Source organism: Octopus bimaculoides, chromosome 14 (genome assembly GCF_046866305.1).
Source record: "Octopus bimaculoides isolate indiv1 chromosome 14, ASM4686630v1, whole genome shotgun sequence".
Classification (NCBI taxonomy): Eukaryota; Metazoa; Mollusca; class Cephalopoda; order Octopoda; family Octopodidae; genus Octopus; species Octopus bimaculoides.
Window position 1 is genome coordinate 16888424 of NC_142941.1, and position 22213 is coordinate 16910636.

Genomic DNA, 22213 nt, shown 5'->3' on the forward strand with positions numbered 1-22213 from the left:
TATGTAATATTGGTTGTTGTTGTCTGCTTTTCTGAAAGTTCTATGTGATTTTTGAGGTTAGATTAAGTGAAATGTCACAAACGTTTACTGTTAATAAATTCACTACTGCCTTCACAAATCAAATTATTTGATGCTGTTACAGTTTTCTTTCTGGGAGTAAGCAGATTTTTTAATAACCTCTACAGGATTATTAACCATCACCAAAAAGTTTCATGCAGGCTGTCTTGTTTTGACTGATTTTACTTATCAGTGGATTTACAAAGAACAAGAGCTGCAAGTTTTGAATGCCACTAGTATCATAAACCAATCACATGATCCATGACATCATGTGTTTGCCATCATGCATCAAGAATAAGGATGGTCACAAGAAGAAATTTAGGCACATGATGGCAACCTGAATTAATTCTTTTAACCCCCATGTCAATCCTGGCCAAGCAAATTTACTATGAAAGGCTTTTTAACCATGACCTGACCATCTTTTTAGGGGTGTTTAGAATGATATTACATAATGTTTTCTTTCTTATGTAAGATACCAGGGTTAGAGTGAGCTTTGAGGGAAATATGACAACTATTTCTGGCCTATCAAACAACAGTGTAGAGGCAGCTTCCTCGTGGGTTTTGTTGGTTTAGAAATAAAAAATAGAGTTAAAAAACATTTTTTTTTCTTTTTTAACCCGTGAGAGAAGGTAGCAATAAGACACAAACATTAGCATACCAGACAAAATGCTTAACAGCATTTCTTCCAACACACAAACATATAATGTACATACATATACACACACACAAACACATGCAATATACATACATACACACACATACATACAGGTTGTTGTCAACTTACAACCTATCTGGCTTACAACCGATCAACTTTATGACAATTAGTACACCAGCTCCCAGCAGCAATAATAAATAGTCCAGTTGAAATCTAATAGGTTTAATTTCTTAGAAATTAACCTTGTCTACAGGTGATGTCAGCTAACAAATGCTTGCTCTAGGTTTGGTTATCGGTCGCCACTGTGGTTATTCCAAGTGTTGAATGAATATCCTGTCTTGGAGACATTGAAGCAACCTCATATTTGTTTATAAGATGACTGCTTGAGACTTCGAAATTTTTGACTAATGCCAATATAATACAGAATGCTGTGTGTGACTTTTACCTGAGAATGTACCTTAAGAATGTAAAAATATAAAACAAAGCTATGTAGACCAATAGGTTGACTTATGACCAAATTGACTTACAACCAGTCAGTCAGAACGAATTGTGGTCATAAGTCGACAACAATCTGTATATATAATCGGTTACTAATCAATGCATTTGAAACATGTAGGTCTGTGTAAGGCTTTATATATAAAAAGGAATTAGAAGTAATGCTCTGCCACTTTGTAATAATCCTCATTATTCTTGTACAAAAAAAACAAGACAGACATGTGAGGGAACAACAAACAAGGTGTATTAGTTTGTGTGTACAAAAACAGGACAGAAGCATCATCATCATTTAATGTCCACCTTCCATGCTGGGATGAGGATATCTTAATCTCGTGAAGGGATAGTTGCATCCAAGGAAATACTGGTTCAACACCTAGTGTTGTTGGGGAATGAAATTCCCTTAAAATAATAGGTATACATTAAGCGTAAAGTTTATATCCAGTTAAAAGAAGAAAAGAAAAAGGAGATAAGGAACTTAACAATAATTTATTATTAACAAATTGGTCATCTTTGCTTCTTACAGCCATTTCAATTAATGCTCAATGATTTAATTACAAATTTGTAGATTAAATTTGCATTTACGTGACATGAGCGTAATTTCATCAGAGGAACAAAAAAATTTTATCTTGGGATGTTATATGTAGACATGAATTGATAGGTCCACTTATAACATCCCGAGGTACATCTTCCCCCCCCCCCCTCTGATGGAATTATGCTCATGTCACATAAATGCAAATTAAATGTACAAATTTGTAATTAAATTATTGAGTATTAAATGAAACTGTTGTAAGAAGCAAAGATGACTAATTTGTTATTAAATAACTTCTTTATTTCCATTTTCTTTTCTCTTCTTTTTTACTGGCTATAAACTAAGATATATATATATATATATATATATATATATATATATATATTCTTTTGCTTGTTTCAGTTATTTGACTGCGGCCATCCTGGAGCACTGCCTTGAAGGCTTTTAGTCAAACAAATCGGCCCAGGACCTATTTCTTAAGCCTCGTACTTATTCTATCGATCTCTTTTTCTGAACTGCTAGGTTACAGGGACGTAAACATACCAACACTAGTTGTCAAGTGGTGATGGGGAGACAAATATAGACATATATATATGCAGAAAATAGACTCAGTCAACTGCCAGTGAGGCAAGCTAGAGGTAGTAGATAGCTTCCATTATCTAGGTGACCAAGTTAGTAGTGGTGGTGGATGCTCCAAGACCCCCAAAAATCTTATATGGATCCCGGTTGAGAACCACTGGAGTAGATAGACTTCACAGAAAAGTTAGGGGATGGTGGAAAATTCCTTTAACAAAAGCACTGAAATGTTTGAGGACAACTAGTTCAGACAGATGAAGAAGGTCAGTACCCATGATCTCTTAGCAAATCTAGAGGGAGAGGGGGGAGGGGGAGGGGGAGGGGGAGGGGGAGAGAGGGGGAGTGGAGAGAGGAAAAGAAAATAAATAATTCATTGATTGTGTCAAAAGCAGCCCTTGGCCTTCCCTGATTGAGCAGATCTCTGACCAAATGTGCTCTAGCTGTAAGAACCCCTTTTTGAATCCAGTAGAATGTGAATTGAGAGAATTTGGCTGTTATTTCTAACAGGTTATGTAAAGCCTTCCTTGTTGGCTTCATGTCAAGTTGTCTGTGTCAGAATCCTTGCGTTAGAGAAGAAGGCATGTAAACAACCACTCAGAAATTCTTGAAATTATAGTTGCTTTTTGTTTTTTGAGTACAAGGTCAATTCTGTAAGAGAATTGTAACATTTATTTTATCAGTCCTGTGGCAAGCAACAAGCAAATAAAATAGGCTACTGAATTGGCATGAAGGGTAGAGTTTTAGACAAAAGGGTTTGTGGTATTTAGTTACAGATCTTTACATACTGAGTTCAAATATCATTTAGGTCAAGTTTTCCTTTCCTCATTCCAGTGCTGATAAAGTAAGTATCCACTAAGTTAATATACAGGGTGTTTATATCATTTGATGTGTAAATATCTGAGTAACTACATAGTTTAGGCAAAACAATATCAATTTTTCTGAAAGACTGTATATATTCTTGGGTCAATACATATATATATATATATATATATATATATATATATATGCGAGTAAAAATAAATACAAAAAAGGTGGGTTTTTTTGCATGATTGTGTATAGAGGAATATATTATTTTGCTTAAAAGAGTTCCAACACTGTCTGTTTTTTATGTTTTATTTATATTCCTGCAGAACTAATGTGGGGTATAGAATATGGAATATACAATATATAATATGATATACAATATACAATATAAAATAAAATAAAATAAAAATGGATGGCACCATGAAAGAAAGTATTGAATGTAGATGAAATATTGAGTGTTCAATATATATATATATATATATATATATATATATATATATATATATATATATATATATATATATATATATATATATATATATATATATATATATATATATATAAATATATAGTTTTAGGGAAAAGAACCAAGGTTCATGAACTCATCGATGAAAATCCAATGTCACATATAGAAAAATTAATAAGTAAAAGCATTGATGAGTTCATGAACCTTGATTCTTTTCCCTAAAACTATATATCTATTTATATTTTATACTGTGAAACTTAATTTAATTTTACTTTTTAATAAATTAATTTTAATAGAGTTTTTACCTGTAATTTTGGATTTTATCCCTAATATTATTATTATTATTATTATTATTTTATATATATATATATATATATATATATATAAAAAATATATAGTTTTAGGGAAAATAACCAAGTTTCAAGAACTCATTGATGAAAATCCACTATCACATATAGAAAAATTAACAATTAAAAGCACAATAAATGAGTATAATATAAAACAAAGTAAATGTTTTATATTATACTCATTTATTGTGCTTTTAATTGTTAATTTTTCTATATGTGATAGTGGATTTTCATCGATGAGTTCTTGAAACTTGGTTATTTTCCCTAAAACTATATATTTTATATATATTTTATCTATAAAGCTCAATTTAATTTTGATTTTTTATAAATTGATTTTAATTGAGTTTTTACCTGTAATTTGGGATTTTGTCCCTAATATTATTATATATATATATATATATATATATATATATATATATATATATATTCTTATAATGCAGGTATGTGGGTATTTTGAAAATACCTCATGGAGTGATGACTGTGCAAGGTATAGCAACTGTTCAGTCACCTTGCTAGGTAATACAACAAAGTCATGGGACTGCAGCATGATGGACTGTGAAGAGGTAGTAAAAGAGCTTGACTAAGCAAATGATGCTTCCTACATTGATGTTGAGTGGGAAAATCCTAGATCAATGATTAAGATCACCAAGCTCTATCAACAGCACCACTTCAGCCACCCTGCCAAGGATACGGCAAAGCCATGGGACTGAGAAGAGCTCACCTGAGCCAACAGTGCTTTTTACATTGATGCTGAGCAGAGGAATCCTAGAAGATCAACATTCAGGATCACCAAGCTCTATCAAGAGAACAACTGCAATGAATCCATAGGAGTGGCATCCATGGTTGGTTGTGTAATCAACTAATGAAAAATACACTAAGACACATGCTCCCAATTCAAATTCACAATAATGGAATTGGATGGCAACAGATAGTCATGGGAATCCATGAAAGCAGCATGACCGAAGAAGAATAACGCAGTCTTTACCAACAAGGATTCTTCAAAAGAATAGGAGATATAAGCTAATTGCAAATGCATTCTTTTTAATCATTTTTCAAATCTATATTCATAATTTTCTTGTACACACAACTTATTCTCTAAAGTAAGGAAATCCTGGCACCTGCAGATATTAAGGTGATCCTACAGAAAAATTACTCCTTTATAGAACTTGTAGTGACGCCTTATAGCAGACGACATTTTCCGGAGTTTTTATCCACGCATGCGCAGGGACTAGTTCCGGAAGGAATACAGGAAGAGTCTCATGCGCATGCGTGGTCATTCGATATCCAAGCTTCGCGCGGATTTTCATCCTCTTTCTCGCTGGCCAGCGAAGGGCCTAGACATCGTAGCAGCTCTCTCCAACATTCCAACTCTGGAGCTACACAAATAACCACGCAACTTCATTGACGGCGTCTCAGTAACCAAAGGGCGAAGTGCTGCTGAATTCTATTGTAATAAATATTGTTGTGTTGATAGTTCAGAATCTGCGTTCCGTTGTTTCTTCAATAAATTTAATGTACTGAAGCGGAGTACACCTAATGGTGTATAACCACTTCCCTACAATTGGTGACCCCGACGTGATTCGGTTCAACCAATTCCCTACAAACTTTATTTAAAAGATCTTGGTTACGACAAAATTTCTTAAACCTTCTTAATGGTGATTCTAAACGTGATTCTTGTCTTACTCATTTTGCCCCAGTCAAATTTATCTTTTATATGCTCAAAGAGAATGGTGATAATTTTCTGAAATAGTGTTCTGAATATGTTATAGTATTTTCAATGCATTTAGAGAAGATCATTTGCTTAGCTGGTATAGTTTTTTTGTAAGGTGGTGAACATTTAAAAAAAAAATTTTTTTTCTCAGTCAAAAATGCAGTTAGTCTGACTCATTCTGTCCCACCCACCCTCTATATAATAATTTTTAGTTCTATGGGACATGGTTTTTAAAAAAGGTTTTGATTAAGATGAAACTTCTTAAACCTTCTTTGTAGTATCTGATGGATTTAACAGTGCCAAAGTTTGCTAATAAGTTTTAAAGTTTCTTTAATTTTCCACGAAATTTAACTTATAAGCTTAATTAAGATATATAATAAACTCTTTTATGGAGAGGTTCCCTAAGACGTTTTTTTTTTTTTCCGCTGGGAATAAAATGGTTGGGAAACACTGCTGTTAGTGCATCCGGTATATGAATAAAAACATTGTTCACGAACATATAAAAGTAATTATTTTTCCTTTCACGCCATTATAATAAGTGATTCGTACGAGTATTGTTAATAACAAAATTGTCAGCAGGCGATCTCTAGCACAAACTGCACTCTGTTTGTGAAACGCGCGCCAAACCTATTCGGCTCGGCACGTTTCTGCTTCAAAGTATAAACAAAATCCGTTGCTACACGCTCTTCTCTGGCTTTTAAATGTTCTTCCTCGACAACACACACTTACATACAGTTTGTTGTTTCGCGTTGTCGGCGAGCCGCAAGCGCTAACCGCGTGACAGGTATGACATTATGTGTATTTTATTTACATGCAGCTTTAAAAGTATTGGTGTGTTTTATTTTCTTCTTCCAATATCTACTTCAGCGATTTAGGACATTTTCGGTTTGTTTTATTTACAAAGTCCGATGTGTTTAGAGCAAGCAACCAAATAACTTGGTTCTACCAAGCTTTTTTTTTTTTTTAAATCTTTATTTTTTAAAGCTATCTTTATTTTTCGTTTTTGCTCAAGTAAATCTATACTCAGGTAAATTCCGTTTCTTCTACTTTAAAAAATATTGTTCCATGTAACTAGCACTTCTCTCTCTCTCTCTCTCTCTCTCTCTCTCTCTCGTTCGCTCGCTCGCTCAAATCTTGGCGCTTCTGTACAATGTGGGTCCAATCAATTTACTTTCGATCTCTATTTTAAAACTAATTGATTGTTTATTATTTAATAAAAGGTAGGATCAAAACCTATATGTGATCGTTTGATCTGTTAGAAATAGCAGCCAAATTTCCTCCAAATCACACGCTAATATCTTGCAAGCAGAAGGGCACTGTTAAAGACGGGATGATTGTTGAAGTCCCAGAGCTGGCCTGAGGTTGCAACAACAGCAAATATATATGTATTCTTTTTATTTACGAACAACAAACGTGTTTTAAAGAACGAAAGTATTCCATGAAAGTAAATCGATGACACTCGTCTTGTACAGTATAAGTACTATCAACTTTTTTAAAAAAGTTCTGGTGTGTGTAAGCTTAAAAATAGAGAAGAAATAATGTTATTTCATGACAATCTTTCAGTTTTGTTTTCAATTTATCTATTTCGAACTCAAATCAAAGAAAAGTAAAACTACACTATATTCCATGAGATAAAATACAAATTATCTAAACAACTTATAATAGAATCAAATATTTAATATTCATGGTTAAAAGTCCGCGATAAAAAGCGAATGAAAGGTAAATTTCGTTTCAAAAACAATGAAATGTTGAGACATGCATTTTAATAAATGCAAATACATACACACATAGGAGTGTAATACCAATGTGTAGGTTTCCTTTAAAAAAAAGTGAATCGCTATTTTGTTTAACCCCCCACACATACACACCCGCATATTATATATATATATATATATATATATATATATATATAGGAAAGTGAAAAAAAGGCAGAATGCTAAACTGGAAGCATATTTTAATACAGATTTCTTCTGCGAAAAGCAAATTATCAAGAAAAAGGAGAATGAAAATGTTTTTTTACAAAGAAGTACAAAATGAAGAAAATAATATATAAAAAAATAAATATACCCATACATTATATTGTCTTTGAGCTTTTGAAGTTCAATAGTAGTTCATGTATAAACTGGTAGGAAAATATATATATATATATATATATATATATATATATATATATATATATAATATGCGGGTATATATATATATATATATATATATATATATATATATATATATATATATATATATATATATATATATATATATATATATAATTCATTACTTTAATATATATATGTGTGTGTGTATTTAATATATATTCAGATTTTCCATTGAAAGCACGTTTGTGTATGTGTGTGTGTTTCATTGAAAACCCCCTATGCAGAAATAGTTGATTGTATGTGTGTAGTGAAACTGACATTTGTTTTTTTGTTCTTTCTTTCTTTCTTTCTTTATTTATTTATACATCATCATTACAAGTAAATGTTTCCTAATTCGTTTTCGTTAATATGTAATGCTGCTGTTTTCCGTCTCCGACCGACCTTTCATATATTTTTTTCTCTCACCAACACGCGTATTAACAGTGTCAATGATAAGATTGTATATATTTTCTACTGACAACAAACTAATACATTCAAGTGTTTATAGTTAGTGATTTATATTTTCATCTACACACATACTAACAGACAGAGTTTGTGCGTCTGTTTATAGAGTTCTGAAAACTTGAAATCGGCGGCGATTTACAAGGAATTTTTCAGTGTTTCTTCCAGGTCAGGATCACTTTATATATCTCTATATCCCATATATATATATCAATCTGATTAATCACGTAATACTCAATCTATCATAAGAGAAAAAAAAAATGACTGCAGTACCCGGTTTGATGCAACGAAACAGCAAAATTATATTTAGAGAGAGAAAAAGAGACTATATTTAGACACCAAATATTTGTTTGGTATAATTTACGGATGTCGTAGGAAAAAAATATTGTTATTTGTTTTAATTCTGTTCTTTGAATGATTATGACTGTTGTTGTTTAGTCCCAAAGTCGTCCTTGATTGTGTTAACCTGCAGTTCTTAATTAAGAGATATCCCTTTCTTTTACACACTCATACACACACACACACACAAGTAGAGGACATTTGGGGAATTTCAATGTGGCAATTGTAGTTTATTATTATTTGCATTACTGCTTTTGCTACTTGTTATTTAATTATCCTAATGTTTTTATTTTAAGGGTTACTAATGTTAAATTGATATTAAAGGTGTTTAATGTATGTTGTGCAATAAACTGCGTTGTATACAAAACTACTTTGACATAGGACAGGCCCAGAACACCAAATTCCTTTCTCCCCCACGTCACTACGAACTTCATTAGTGTCCCTTGAGACAACTCTTTCCGATGTGTCCTTTTTAAAGATCACAGTATGCATTATTTGGAAGATTTGGCTGCTGTTTCTTGCAGTGTGCATGTATCTGTTTTTCGCTAAAATCATTGGTAACACTATTCTTAAAGTATTTAACAAAACAAGGAACGACTGTCATAATGCCCACTTCTCTCTCTCCACTAGAACGTTAAATGTTATACATGAATATGTAAAAACAGAAGTATGTAAAGTATGTGAAACTAATGAATGTGCTTCTACAAGGTCGCTGGGCCTCCTAGACGTAGCAGCCAAACATCTTTCGCTTACACCTTACTGCATTACATATATACTATATCTGAAAAGCAAAAACGAAATGGTCAAATGGTCACAAGCTGGGAGGTCTGTGGTCATCAGAGTTAACTTGAGGCTAAGCATCAGTTTGTGAAATTCTTCTATCAAGAAATATTTATAGATTTGTCATTTGCTCATAAATATTGAAGCTGGTCTTCTCTTCAAATGTCTCCATTATAGCTCTGATTACAACCCTACTTTGGTTCTTCAGTTAGAAATAGCATAGAACTCTGTTCTCTTCAGATATACAGGGTCTCTTTGTTTTCAATTTTGTTAAATAGATTAAAGCTTCCAGATCAGCCCTGATCAAGCAGAGTTATGATCAGAAACATTCTAACCGTGACCATCCTGTCTTTTTAAGAGGTGTCTAAGTTTACATTAATTACAATGTTTCCTTCCCATTTAATAGGGTGTAGTTGTGTAGTTGATCGGCTTGCTTCCCAGTCATGTGGTCTCTGGTTCAGTCCCACTATTTGACACCTTGAACCAGTGTCTTATAGCCCCGGGCCAACTAAAGCCTTGTGAGTGGATTTGGTTGACAGAAACTGATAGGAGCTTGTCGTGTGTGTGTGCTCTTGTCTTGATATCATGTGATGGTGGTAAATGAGCATCACTGTCATACAAGCAGTGTTGTTTGTTTCCAGTCTTCTGTTGAAAGCATGTTTGAACATAGGAAATATTACCTTGCTTAAAAACAGATTAGTTGGCTGCAGGAAAGGCATCCAGCCATAGAAATGTCTACCTCAACAAAGTCTGTCTGACCCACACTAGCATGGAAAAGTGGATGTTAAATGATGAATATTGATGATGTTTGTGTGTGTGTGTGTACACCCTTGTCTTAACATCATGTGATTATTATAAAGAAGTGTCACTGTTATACAAGCGATGTTGTTTGTTTCTAGTCATCCACAAAAAACATGCCTAACCATGGGAAATATTACCTTGCTTGGAAACTAGGTAGGGTCTGCAACAGGAAGGGCATTGAGCTGTAGAAAACCTGCCTCCACAAAATTCTGTCTGACCTATGCAAACATGGAAAAAAAGGACATTAAATAGTAATAACACTGTTTAACACAATTTTTGTCCTTGGGTAGCAACTGTTATTTCCTATTTGCTTTCCCCAAGAAAGTATGAAAATGGCTAATATTTCCTTCAAACTTTGCTTTTGTTACATTTATTCAAACCCCAAAGAATCCCTCTCAACACATGGCTATGATGTTCACCCACTATTCCTGCTCATATTGTCAGCCACTAAGGTACATTGCTCAACTGGTTACAGTCAAACATCTGACAAGCAAATCTGTGCTATTGGGCAGAACATTTGCTATAACGATATCTCTACTTCTGCAATTCAACAACTGAATCTGTCTGAAATTTAATGGAAAATAGATCAGTTTGAAAACATTGATGTCCAGGTCACTAACGCAAAGTTTGAAGGGAATAATAATGATTTCTTTAGATTTCTAAATAGAAGCAAATAACACTTATTGATTTTCTAGATAGAATCAAATAACACTTATTGAACAAAAACAAAAAAAATTCAAATTCTGTTACAGTGTAATAATTTGTGAGAGATTTTGGCTGCTTTTTTAATCGGAAATCAACTGTGGATAGTTCTTTTTGGCTATATGAGCAACTTAATCTTTCAGCATTCAAACCGGCCATATCCAGCCCAAATATTCCACCTGTTTTAAGTTCAAACTGGCCAGATCCAGCTTCTCACACCTACCCAACAATGTTGTCATTCTAGAAATATGCAATTGCATCATCGAAATCTCGAAGCTATGAGACAAAGCATGATTAATTCAAAGCAATGTCAATACATAATCATTATATTTGGCAGAGTAATCTGAATGCTAAAGGGTTAAGCATTTGTGACTGTCTTATATAGTAGAGATAGATAACAGGAAAACGCATTTTCAACTCTCACTGACATCATTCTAATCAAGAAAAGCAAAACCCACTCAGTCATCTTTCTTTCACTATTACCCATCCACCCGTGGAGGCACAATGGCCCAGTGGTTAGGGCAGCGGAGTCGCAGTCATAGGATCGCGGTTTCGATTCCCAGACCGGGCGTTGTGAGTGTTTATTGAGCGAAAGCACCTAAAGCTCCACGAGGCTCCAGCAGGGGATGGTGGTGAACCCTGTTGTACTCTTTCACCACAACTTTCTCTCACTCTTACTTCCTGTTTCTGTTGTGCCTGTAATTCAAAGGGTCAGCCTTGTCACGCTGAATATCCCCAAGAACTACGTTAAGGGTACACGTGTCTGTGGAGTGCTCAGCCACTTGCACGTTAATTTCACGAGCAGACTGTTCCGTTGATCGGATCAACTGGAACCCTCAACATCATAAGCGACTGAGTGCCAACAATCCATCCACCCACTATTCTTGGGTGTATCACCAGGGTAGAGACACCTGGCACCTCTTCCACAGGGTCCTATCAGAAGTAAATATCATTACACTTTCTGGCTGAATTCCTAAGCATGACCAATTGAGACAATGGATATTATCCAACATCTCATTCTTGGTCTACTGCTAGATCCAATGGTGTAGCTAGAGTGTGTGCCACCTGGGGTGACTCTTCAGTTTTCCACTCTTGGGCCCCCACAAAAAATACATATTGCATGGTGACAATATCAATTGTTGTATTTAACAGTGAGTAGGGTCCATATCCCAACATTAAAACCACTATTATCTAATTTCAATCCAGCCTATACAAGCTTATAGCCTACAACAGACCGTAAAGTGGTGCCATCCCCATAAAAGTGCCACTCCAGGCAGACCACCACCTCTAGCTACACTTGTGACTAGATCTCCTGCTGGTTGGCTCAGCTTGAAGAATCAGTCTTGTGATGTTTTTCTGTTACATTCTAATCATCTCCCCAGTTCTAGTTTCAGTCATTGAGTTCTGGCAGCACTATCTACAAGGGTTTTAGTCAGTGATATCAACCTTTACATTTATTTCATTCTCATACTATTTTATCAATTTCTGTTTAACATAAAAGGACACAACATAAGTTTACATTGATTAAAAGAAACACACACACACACATGTATATAGGCACAGGTGTGGTTGTATAAAAAGAGGCTTGCTTTCCAACCACATGGTTCTGGGTTCAGTCCCATTGCATGGCACCTTGGACAAGTGTCTTCTACTATAGCCTCAGGCTAATCAAAGCCTTGTGAATGGATTTGGTGGACAGAAACCGAAACTGTCATATGTGTGTCTATGTTTGTCCCTTACCACTGCTTGGCAACCAGTGTTGGTGCCTAAACGTTCCCATAACTTTGTTCAGTAAAAGAGACTGACAGATTAAGTGCCAGACTTAAAAGAAAACAAAAAATGCTGGGGTCAATTCATTTAATTAAAAATTCTTCAAGTCTAGTGACTGAAATAAGTAAAAGATAAAGCATTGACTGTAGTAGAAGACACTTGCGCAAGGTATTTTGCAGTGAAATTGAACCTGTGTGTAGATTAATTACACAAACCTTTGCAAAGGTGAAGTATTGTACTTGAAATTGAAGATAAGATGAGAATATGCTCCTTTTCCAAGTATCTCAATTAATGTGTGGTCAGTGTCTCATGTTTTAATAAGTGTTTGAAAGCGTGTCCAAGCAATAAAACAGTGCCATCCTACCTCTGTACAATTGTGTATGCATCTATATACGTATGTATGTTTTATATTTTACCTTTTACTTGTTTCAGTCATTAGACTATGGCCATGGTGGGGCACCACCTTGTATTTTTTTAGTCAAATGAATCGACCCTAGGTACTTATTTTTTGTTGAGTCAGGTGCTTATTCTATCAGTTAATTTTGCTGAATCACTAAGAGTGGGGGCACTAACATATCAAAACCGGTTGTCTAACGGGAGTGAGGAGCAGACGCACACACACACACACACATGTAAAAGTCAAATAATGAAAATGAGTGCTCAACACTGCAATGGTGGATATAACTTCTTTATTTGTGAATTAAGGCTACCATTGGTTTCATCTTAAGAAAAGTAGGAAAATATCCTAATGTCTTAACAATTTTTCAAGCCAATCATATGGGGAAAGGTGTTTACCTCAATTTTGGAAAAACACAGCCTTATATAAAAAGAGAGAAATAACTGAAGTAATTTGCTTAACCTTTTAGTACTGAAACTGACCATATCCGGCCCAAATATTCTACCTCCTTTATGTTCAAACTGGTCTGATCCTACCTCACATCTATCTGTCAATGTCATTCTTAAAATAAACAATCACACCATCAAAACCTCAAAGCTATGAGATAATCCATGATGAACTCAAAAGAATGTGAATTGGTATATATTACATTTGACGATAATCTGAATGCTAAAGGGATCCTCAAAAAAACCATCAGTTTTAACTATTCCCCCCCCCTTTCTTGAACCTTTTAGTGCATGTGTTGGCTACCGCAACATAATACAACACATCACCTTGTTTCTCAATCCTGTATTACCTTATGTAAGTTTCTTAGGTTTCCCATCCTGTTTGTTGCATATTTTGATGAAACCTTATATAATGGCATTTCTATGTTGCTATGTGTGCATCCATTGTTTGAACTAACTTCTGGTTTAATCCTTTCTGTTGAAATACACCTTTGTTCCAGTTAATTTGGAAAAAAAAAATAGCGAAATAACTCATTGTGTTTGTAATATTAAATTAACATGAAATTTTGATGGAATGCTTAGATTTAGGAAGTTTGTATCATCGACCCTGGGGTGGTTTCAGGCAGATTAGTATAAAAAATGGTTAAGCAGCTAGGTACTTTTCTTTTTTAGTGAAAAATTATGCTATCAGCCCCACCCCATAAAGTATTTTTGATGGTCTGTATTGAAAAAAAATGCTTGAAGTAAAAAACCATAATGGAACACAAGTGTAGCAATCTTTTGCTTGTCCAAATCATTTTCATAAGTTTGCCCTAAATGTCCATGCTTGTTTTCAGACTTTTAGTTATTGAAGATTATTTTGCTTTAGTTGGTGGGTAATGTGTGGTCATGGAATGTATCTTATGCCATAAAGCCATGTGTTTTCACATGTGATCTCTCAGAGTGCATCATAAATAATATCTTATTACATATTTTACAGTAGTGGTTAATGTTCCAGACACTTTCGGTACTAATGTCCTGGGCTTTTCATCATGATAGCACCCAAACCAATCTGCAGTTGGCCAGGATCTATATGCAGCTCTTCACCAAACATAGACAAACCTGTAACAGCATGATGAGGTTTTATTCAGCTGTAGATAAAAAATAACTGAAAGGAGCGATTATGTCATTCTTCTGGTTGAAGTTTATAAGGGACATTAAGTCACCTTTCTCTGCACATCAGTTTCTCCTTTATAACAGAACCATGCACAAACAATACCCCAGATTTGGAAATGATGGGGTCAACCATCCTCAACTTCATGGGGTTTACCCTTTCCTACATTTTCCATCAGTGGTCAAAACCATGTCTTTTTTTTCATTGTCTCATAAGAACAGCCACTCTGTTAAACCCAGCTAATTAGTACATAACTAGCTGGTTAGATAACTTACTGAAGTCGCTATTACAGATAATAAATGCATATACTATTGAAACTTTATACTTAATTTTTTATTTTAAATTTATCTATCCTATGATACTTAAAATCTGTTACAGTTAATTATAGCCATATTACCTCAGCTAGTTCTTTCTCACTCAGGCCCAGTGAAATCTGTTATTACTTCTTACAGAACTTATGGAGGTAATTAATAGCTCTTCTTGTTGTTGGCACTCTGCTGCTTACGACGTCAAGGGTTCCAGTTGATCCGATCAACGGAACAGCCTGCTCGTGAAATTAACGTGCAAGTGGCTGAACATTCCACAGACACGTGTACCCTTAACGTAGTTCTCGGGGATATTCAGCGTAACACAGTGTGACAAGGCTGACCCTTTGAATTACAGGTACAACAGAAACAGGAAGTAAGAGTGAGAGAAAGTTGTGGTGAAAGAGTACAGTAGGGTTCGCCACCATCCCCTGCCGGAGCCTCGTGGAGCTTTAGGTGTTTTCGCTCAATAAACACTCACAACGCCCGGTCTGGGAATCGAAACCGTGATCCTATGACCGCGAGTCCGCTGCCCTAACCACTGGGCCATTGCACCTCCACTGAGGTAATTAATAATCTCATTCTATCACTCACTGTTGAGGAAACTTGCTTGTAGTCTACCAACCTGACCTGCCAGACATAGTTTCCAAATCTCCCTTAAGTTACACTGTACTGCCTTGGAGAGAGAAGGACACATTGGATAATGTAATCCTAGATATACATTGTCTAAGAGGAGGGGAACATTTTTGATCATAACTCTGTTACGTCAGGTTTGAGGTTAAATAACATCTCTGCTAGTAAGACTAGCTACATTCTCTTATCAGATTTATTACCTAACTTGAACGATTGTTTATCTACACACCCTGTTTCCCTCCCTCCCGCCTCTCTCTCTCCCTATCTCTAATCAAGACCTGCACACTAAATCACTTATGTCCTAAGTATCTCTGCAATTTTTCTCGTTTTACTTCTCATTTATTTTATTAACATTTCCCATCCTGAGACTAATTAACAAAAAAAAAAAAAGGAAAGAAAAGTAAGAATGAAATGGTGAGATTACATAATGATGAGTGAGGAATACTTATGGCAATGATGATGATAATCTACCAGAAAATGGTAGGGCTTCATATAAATTATCATTTTCAAAGCTACAAGGACTGGCCTTGTAGGGTTTTCGAGCGAGATCGTTGCCAGTGCCCCTGGACTGGCTCTTGTGCGGGTGGCACATAAAAGACGCCATTTCGAGCATGGCCGTTTTCGTGCGGGTGACACGTAAAAGCACCCACTACACTCTCTGAGTGGTTGGCGTTAGGAAGGGCATCCAGCTGTAGAAACTCTGCCAAATTAGATTGGAGCCTGGTGTAGCCATCCGGTTGCACCAGTCCTCAGTCAAATCGTCCAACCCATGCTAGCATGGAAAGCGGACGTTAAACGATGATGATGATGATGATGAAAGCTAGTGAGAATGTTTCTATAATCTTCAGTACCACTATGTTGGGAAGTTCAATAGGTCAATTCCTTCTCAAATTCCTGACAAAGCCAAATTCTTTCTTCTTCCTTGCCATCCTCAAGGACAATGTCTTTTCCATTTTGTCTACTGGAACCAGGGAAGTAAATTGCGACGACATTTAATCACAGATTTCGTGGAAAAGACCATTTTAGTGTTTAGAGCAATGGGCTCACAATCACGAGATAGTGAGTTCGATTCCCAGAATGGGCTGTGTGTTCTGTTCTTGAGCATGACATTTTATTTCACGTTGCTCCAGTTCACTCAGCTGTAGAAATGAGTTGTGACATCACTGGTGCCAAGCTGTATCAGCATTTGCCTTTCCCTTGGATGACATTGGCGGCGTGTAGAAGGGAGGCTGGTATGCATGGACGACTGCTGGTCCTCCATAAACAACCTGGCCCAAACTTGTGCCTTGAAAAGTAACTTTCTAGGTGCAATCCCATGACTGAAAGGGGTCGTTACCCTTTACTCTTAACCTTCTAACATTTAAATTGACCATATCCAGCCGAAGTAATCTGTTTTACCTTCGAACTAGCCAGATCCAGCCTCTCACACTTACCCTAAAGTGTTATTCTAAAAATAAACAATCATGTCATTGAAATCTCAAAACTACAAGGTAATGCATGACTAATTCATATCAATGTGAATAAATAAGCATTATGTCTGACACAGAAATCTGAATGTTGAAGGTTTAAATAATGTAACTCAACAGATACATTTATTGTTACAGTTCCTATCTCTCAGTCTTTTTTTTTTCTTTTAATTTTTTTATCAACTAATGACACTATCCATTTGATACAATATTTTAATTAGTATCTATATTTAAATTAATATAACCAGGACATGAAACTTCATAATGGCAGGATAATTACAAGAGCATTGATGATGTCTGCTCTGATTACCACAAACTACTTAAATTATGCTTTGAGGTTGATAACTTGAATAAAAATTAATTACGTTCCTTCATTGTGGCTTACATTTTAAAACAAACAATCCCATAAGCATTCATGATACTAATATTGTTACATTTAGAAATTAGGAAATCAGCAGTTGTCCTACTAAATGTATCATGTCAACATGACATCATATCAATAAGATTGAGTATAAGAAGGTCTGAACAAATAACTTTGTATCAATATGGTTTGAGTGGAGGCACAATGGCCCAGTGGTTAGGGCAGCAGACTCGCGGTCATAGGATCGCGGTTTCGATTCCCAGACCGGGCGTTGTGAGTGTTTACTGAGTGAAAAACACCTAAAGCTCCACGAGGCTCCAGCAGGGGATGGTGGCAAACCCTGCTGTACTCTTCCACCACAACTTTCTCTCACTCTTACTTCCTGTTTCTGTTGTGCCTGTAATCCAATGGGTCAGCCTTGTCACACTGTGTCACGCTGAATATCCCCGAGAACTATGTTAAGGGTACACCATTTGGTTTTTGGGTGACTTCAGAGGACCCCATTCTGTTCCAGGCACTCAAATTCTCTCTCTGGTTTGAAGATATGTTCTTATGCTTGTAATCTTCAAAAGGCCTCCCAAGAATTGGTGAAAACAATTTAGCTAGTGTTCAGATAGAGTTACCTGCGAGCTGACGGACGCAGAGAGAGAATTCAAAAAAGTTGATATTCTGGAGATGACGGATCATGACTTGTTATTCCTATGAGGGATTCCTGTTGGGAGAAACATAAGTTAGACGAGGTAGGGAGAAATGGGTGAGTTAGCTTGACTTGGGTGGAAGTGGTATGCCACAGACTAGCTCTGCAAAGCAGAAAATATTGCAGTAGCAGTGGACAAGCCAGGACAAAGAGACAGTATCTCTGTGGGCTAGAGATTGGTTCCACATTTGGTACAAAGCCAGCAATTTTGGGGAGGGTTAAGTTAATTACATCAACCCCCCAGTACTCAACTGGTACTTATTTTATCGACCCTAAAAAGCAAAGTCAACCCTCAGTAGAATTTGAACTCAGTACATGAAGACGGATGAAATCCCGCTGAGCATTTTGCCTGGCGTGCTAATGATTTTGCCAATTCACCACCTTCTGTGAGCTATGGATTACAGCGAAGTGGGTTACTCTCTTACTTTATGGTCAAGCGCTAAGCAGTATTAAGAGCATCCAGTTAGTAAAATGAAGCACCTTTCCCAGCTCAACTAATAATACCATATACATGTCTGTGATGGTATAGACAAACATTACCATTATACAAGCTGTGTCCCTTGTTTCCGGTCTTTCATGAAAACATGTCTGGTCATGGGAAAATAGTTTGGGTTGGCAACAAGAGGGGCATGCAGCTGTAGAACATCTGTTTTAACCACACAGTCACGCTTGTTGGTTTATAAAATTAACTTAAAGAGCAGACAGACTTTTTGAAAGCTTAGAGCTTCATAGGGAAAATTCATTTAACCCTTTAACATTCAAACTGGTCATATCTGGCCAAACCTGCTACCTGTTTTATGTTCAAGCTGACCAAACCTGCTACCTGTTTTATGTTCAAGCTGACCAAACCTGCTACCTCTTGCATCTACCCAACAATATCATTCTAAAAATTAAGTTACCTCATGAAACTCTTAAAATTACAAAATAAGCATTACTTTTTAACAGAATAATGTGAATGCTGAAGGGTTAAGTAAAAGAGCTTCTCCATAGGGAAAAGGTTAGGGACCACTGACATAGTCTTTCTTGTCCTCTTGTTTAGTTCTTTGCTGGTGATGTAGGAGTTTATATTAGCAATTATATTTAACTAGCTTACAGAGTTATATTTGCTGACATACGGCTATATATCAGTAGTTATATTGACTGATATGCAGGTTATATTAGCTGTAATATTAAGTGACATATGGGATTATAATAGCTGTTATAAGTTTAACAGACATATGTGGCTATATTAGTGGTTATATTAACTGTTGCATGAGGTTGTATTAGCTCTTTGATTAAGAAAATAGAGCTGTTGAATAGCAATCAAATAAGAGCTGTAAGAAAAAAAATGATTTTATCAATATTCAAAATCACATCTGATGTCAGGAAGCATTGAAATTTACAGTAAAATTTTATTTGCATTTAGCAGTATCAGAGTTTTCACTTGTGTTGATTTTTATTTCATAATTTGAAAAAGGCATTGGAATATATCATCATCATCATTATCTAACGTCCATCTTCCGTACTGGCATGGGTCAGTAGTAGACTATCAAACTCCAGTGCCTTCTTTTTCATGGCTTCTGTGGCTGGATGCCCTTCCTAATACCACTCACTTCCAAGTATTTTTTTCTCGTGGCACCCATACTAGTGAGGTCAAGTGGTAACTCACAAAACAAGCCTCCTTGATTTAGTGGAGGGCATATAGGGAAGGAGATAGCTTTATGCCAGATGTTGAGAGACTAAAGTATGGAGCAAGTGAAAGGTAATGGTAATATCTCATCACCACCATTATCTATATATATATATTTTTTTTTATTTTTTTATGAGCCCTTTTAAAGCCTAGCCAGGCTCATGGGCCCGGTTTCCCAGTTTCTATGGCGTATGTGTTCTCCACCCCAGCTGGACAGGACGCCAGTCCATCGCAGCGTTACTCAAGAAATAGGAAGAAAGTTGGGATGAAAGAGTACAACAGGGGTCACCACCACCCCCTGCTAGAGCCTCATGGAGCATTAGGTGTTTTTGCTCAATAAACACACTCAATGCCCGGTCTGGGAATTGAAACCGCGATCCTCCAACTGCGAGTCCGCTGCCCTAACCACTGGGCCATTGCGCCTCCACATATATATATATATATATATATATATATATATATATATATATATATATATATATATATATATTTATGTATGTATGTATGTATGTATGTATGTATGTATATATATATATATATATATATATATATATGAGAGAGAGATCTTCATTCATTTGCTTTATGTTCATTTTTTCTGTGCTTGCATGGGTTAGGTGAATGTTATCAAAGCCAGATGCCTTGTCACTAACCCTTACCTGTTTTTCAAGTTAGGCATCTTTTATTTCACACAACTATGAAGGCATGAAGCAAGGGGACAATTGTTGAAGGAGAAGCAACAATGACACAGCTCATACTGACTGACATAACACACAAATATAAACAAGCACAGAGCCACACACATACATACTTACATATGACAGGCTTCTTTCAGTTTCCCTCTATCAAATTCACTAACAAGGCTTTGGTTGACCCAATGCTATGCACTCGAAGTGATAGGGAAATTAGCTTACTCTCACAACTATGGCTGCACCTAATATATATATATATTAGCTCAACTAATATATTGGGTTGTCCGGAAAGTCCGTGCCGATTTATAGTAGCTTACCTTTTGACTTATTTGCCATGAAATCACTTCAGTTCTGGGAAGAGGGTATTTTCAAGTTAAAGGAAAGATGGAGACGCATTGTGCAACAAAATGGTTCATATTTGGTTGATTAAAAATGTAACGGCAAGTATTTATTGAACTTTTTCTTTGCAATAGTTGAACAACTACTGAAAAAGTTGCGAGACACAACAAAAATTTTAGAAAAATAAAGAAGGAAATGAGTGGAAATTTAACTGGTGAGTGTGTTAAATTATAAGGTACTAAAAGAGAATGACCCTCCCCCCAGACACAACAGAATTTGCTTCAACACATGAACTCACATAAAGAATCTTGCAAACCAAATCCCAAAACGAAGTATAAATATATATATATATATATATATATATATATGTCCCTTCTTTGGTCAGTAGATGACCTTTTTAATCTTTATTACTGATATGACATAATATGTCATATGTGTTTGTATATTGTTTTTATTGTCCTGTCCTCTTAGTTGAAAAATAAACAGGTAAATTGACATAATACAATGTCTGCAAGTTGATGAGTACCACATATACCCCTCCATTTTCTTATTGCTATATATATGTGTGTGTGTGTGTGTGTGTGTGTGTGAGGTAAGGGTAAAGACCCCCTTCAGCCATGAATGACCATGGAATTGCACCTAGAAAGTTACCCTCTAAGGCACAAGTTTGGGTAAGGTTTATGGAAAACCAGCAGTCACCCATGCTTACCAGCCTCTCCGTGCCACCAATGTTATCCAAGGCAAAGGCTTATACAACTTCGCACAAGTGCTGTTGTGACTCATTTCTACAGCTGAGTGAACTGGAGCAACATGAAATAGAGTGTCTTGCTGAAGAACTCAACACACAACTCAACCCAGGAATTGAACTCACTACCTCATGATTGTGAGCCCGACGCTCTAACCACTGAACCATGTGCCTTCACACACACACACACACACACACACACACACACACACACACACACACACACACACACATTGTAGTGTTTAGTCTCATCTCTTGCTATTCTAAGTTCAAATCCTGAAAATCATTTTCCATCTCATTTGAATCAGTAGAATAAGTATTAAAAGATATAAATTCAGAATAATCAATAATAAATGCAAATTATATAAAACTGTACCCTTTGGTCTATAGTTTCCATTCCCATGTGTGTTTTTACCTTAATAATTAGTAGTTTTTACAAATAATTTCATGCTTCATTTGTTTTACCTCTTATCTTTAAAGGGGTATGGGTTTGAATGTTTTACAAATTCTGACTGCTTCACGCTTGGAAGTTCTGTCATCTTAGTGTACATAAACATAACCGATCCAATGTTTTGTATTCAAACACTCTAATTATAAGGAAATAAACCAATCAAATGTGCTTTGTAATCAAACATTTTCTGATTATACATGAGTGGCTGGTCTAATAGCAGTCCCACTGTGTAT

At 35.7% G+C, this 22213-nt stretch overlaps 1 protein-coding gene across 12 annotated transcripts in view; it reads left to right on the plus strand.

Moving 5' to 3' along the window:
- Positions 1-6180: 6180 nt before the first annotated feature.
- LOC106867679 (adipose-secreted signaling protein) overlaps positions 6181-22213 on the plus strand; it is a 56632-nt gene continuing 40599 nt past the window's right edge. For 4 of the 12 annotated variants that reach the window (XM_089362435.1, XM_089362438.1, XM_089362434.1 and 1 more), the window contains exon 1: positions 6181-6424. The gene's annotated coding sequence lies outside the window, so the exon portion shown is untranslated. Of the gene's footprint in view, positions 6668-8099; positions 8406-22213 lie in introns of those variants that run through there. The other 8 variants (XM_089362436.1, XM_089362439.1, XM_089362441.1 and 5 more) reach the window with 5 other exon arrangements.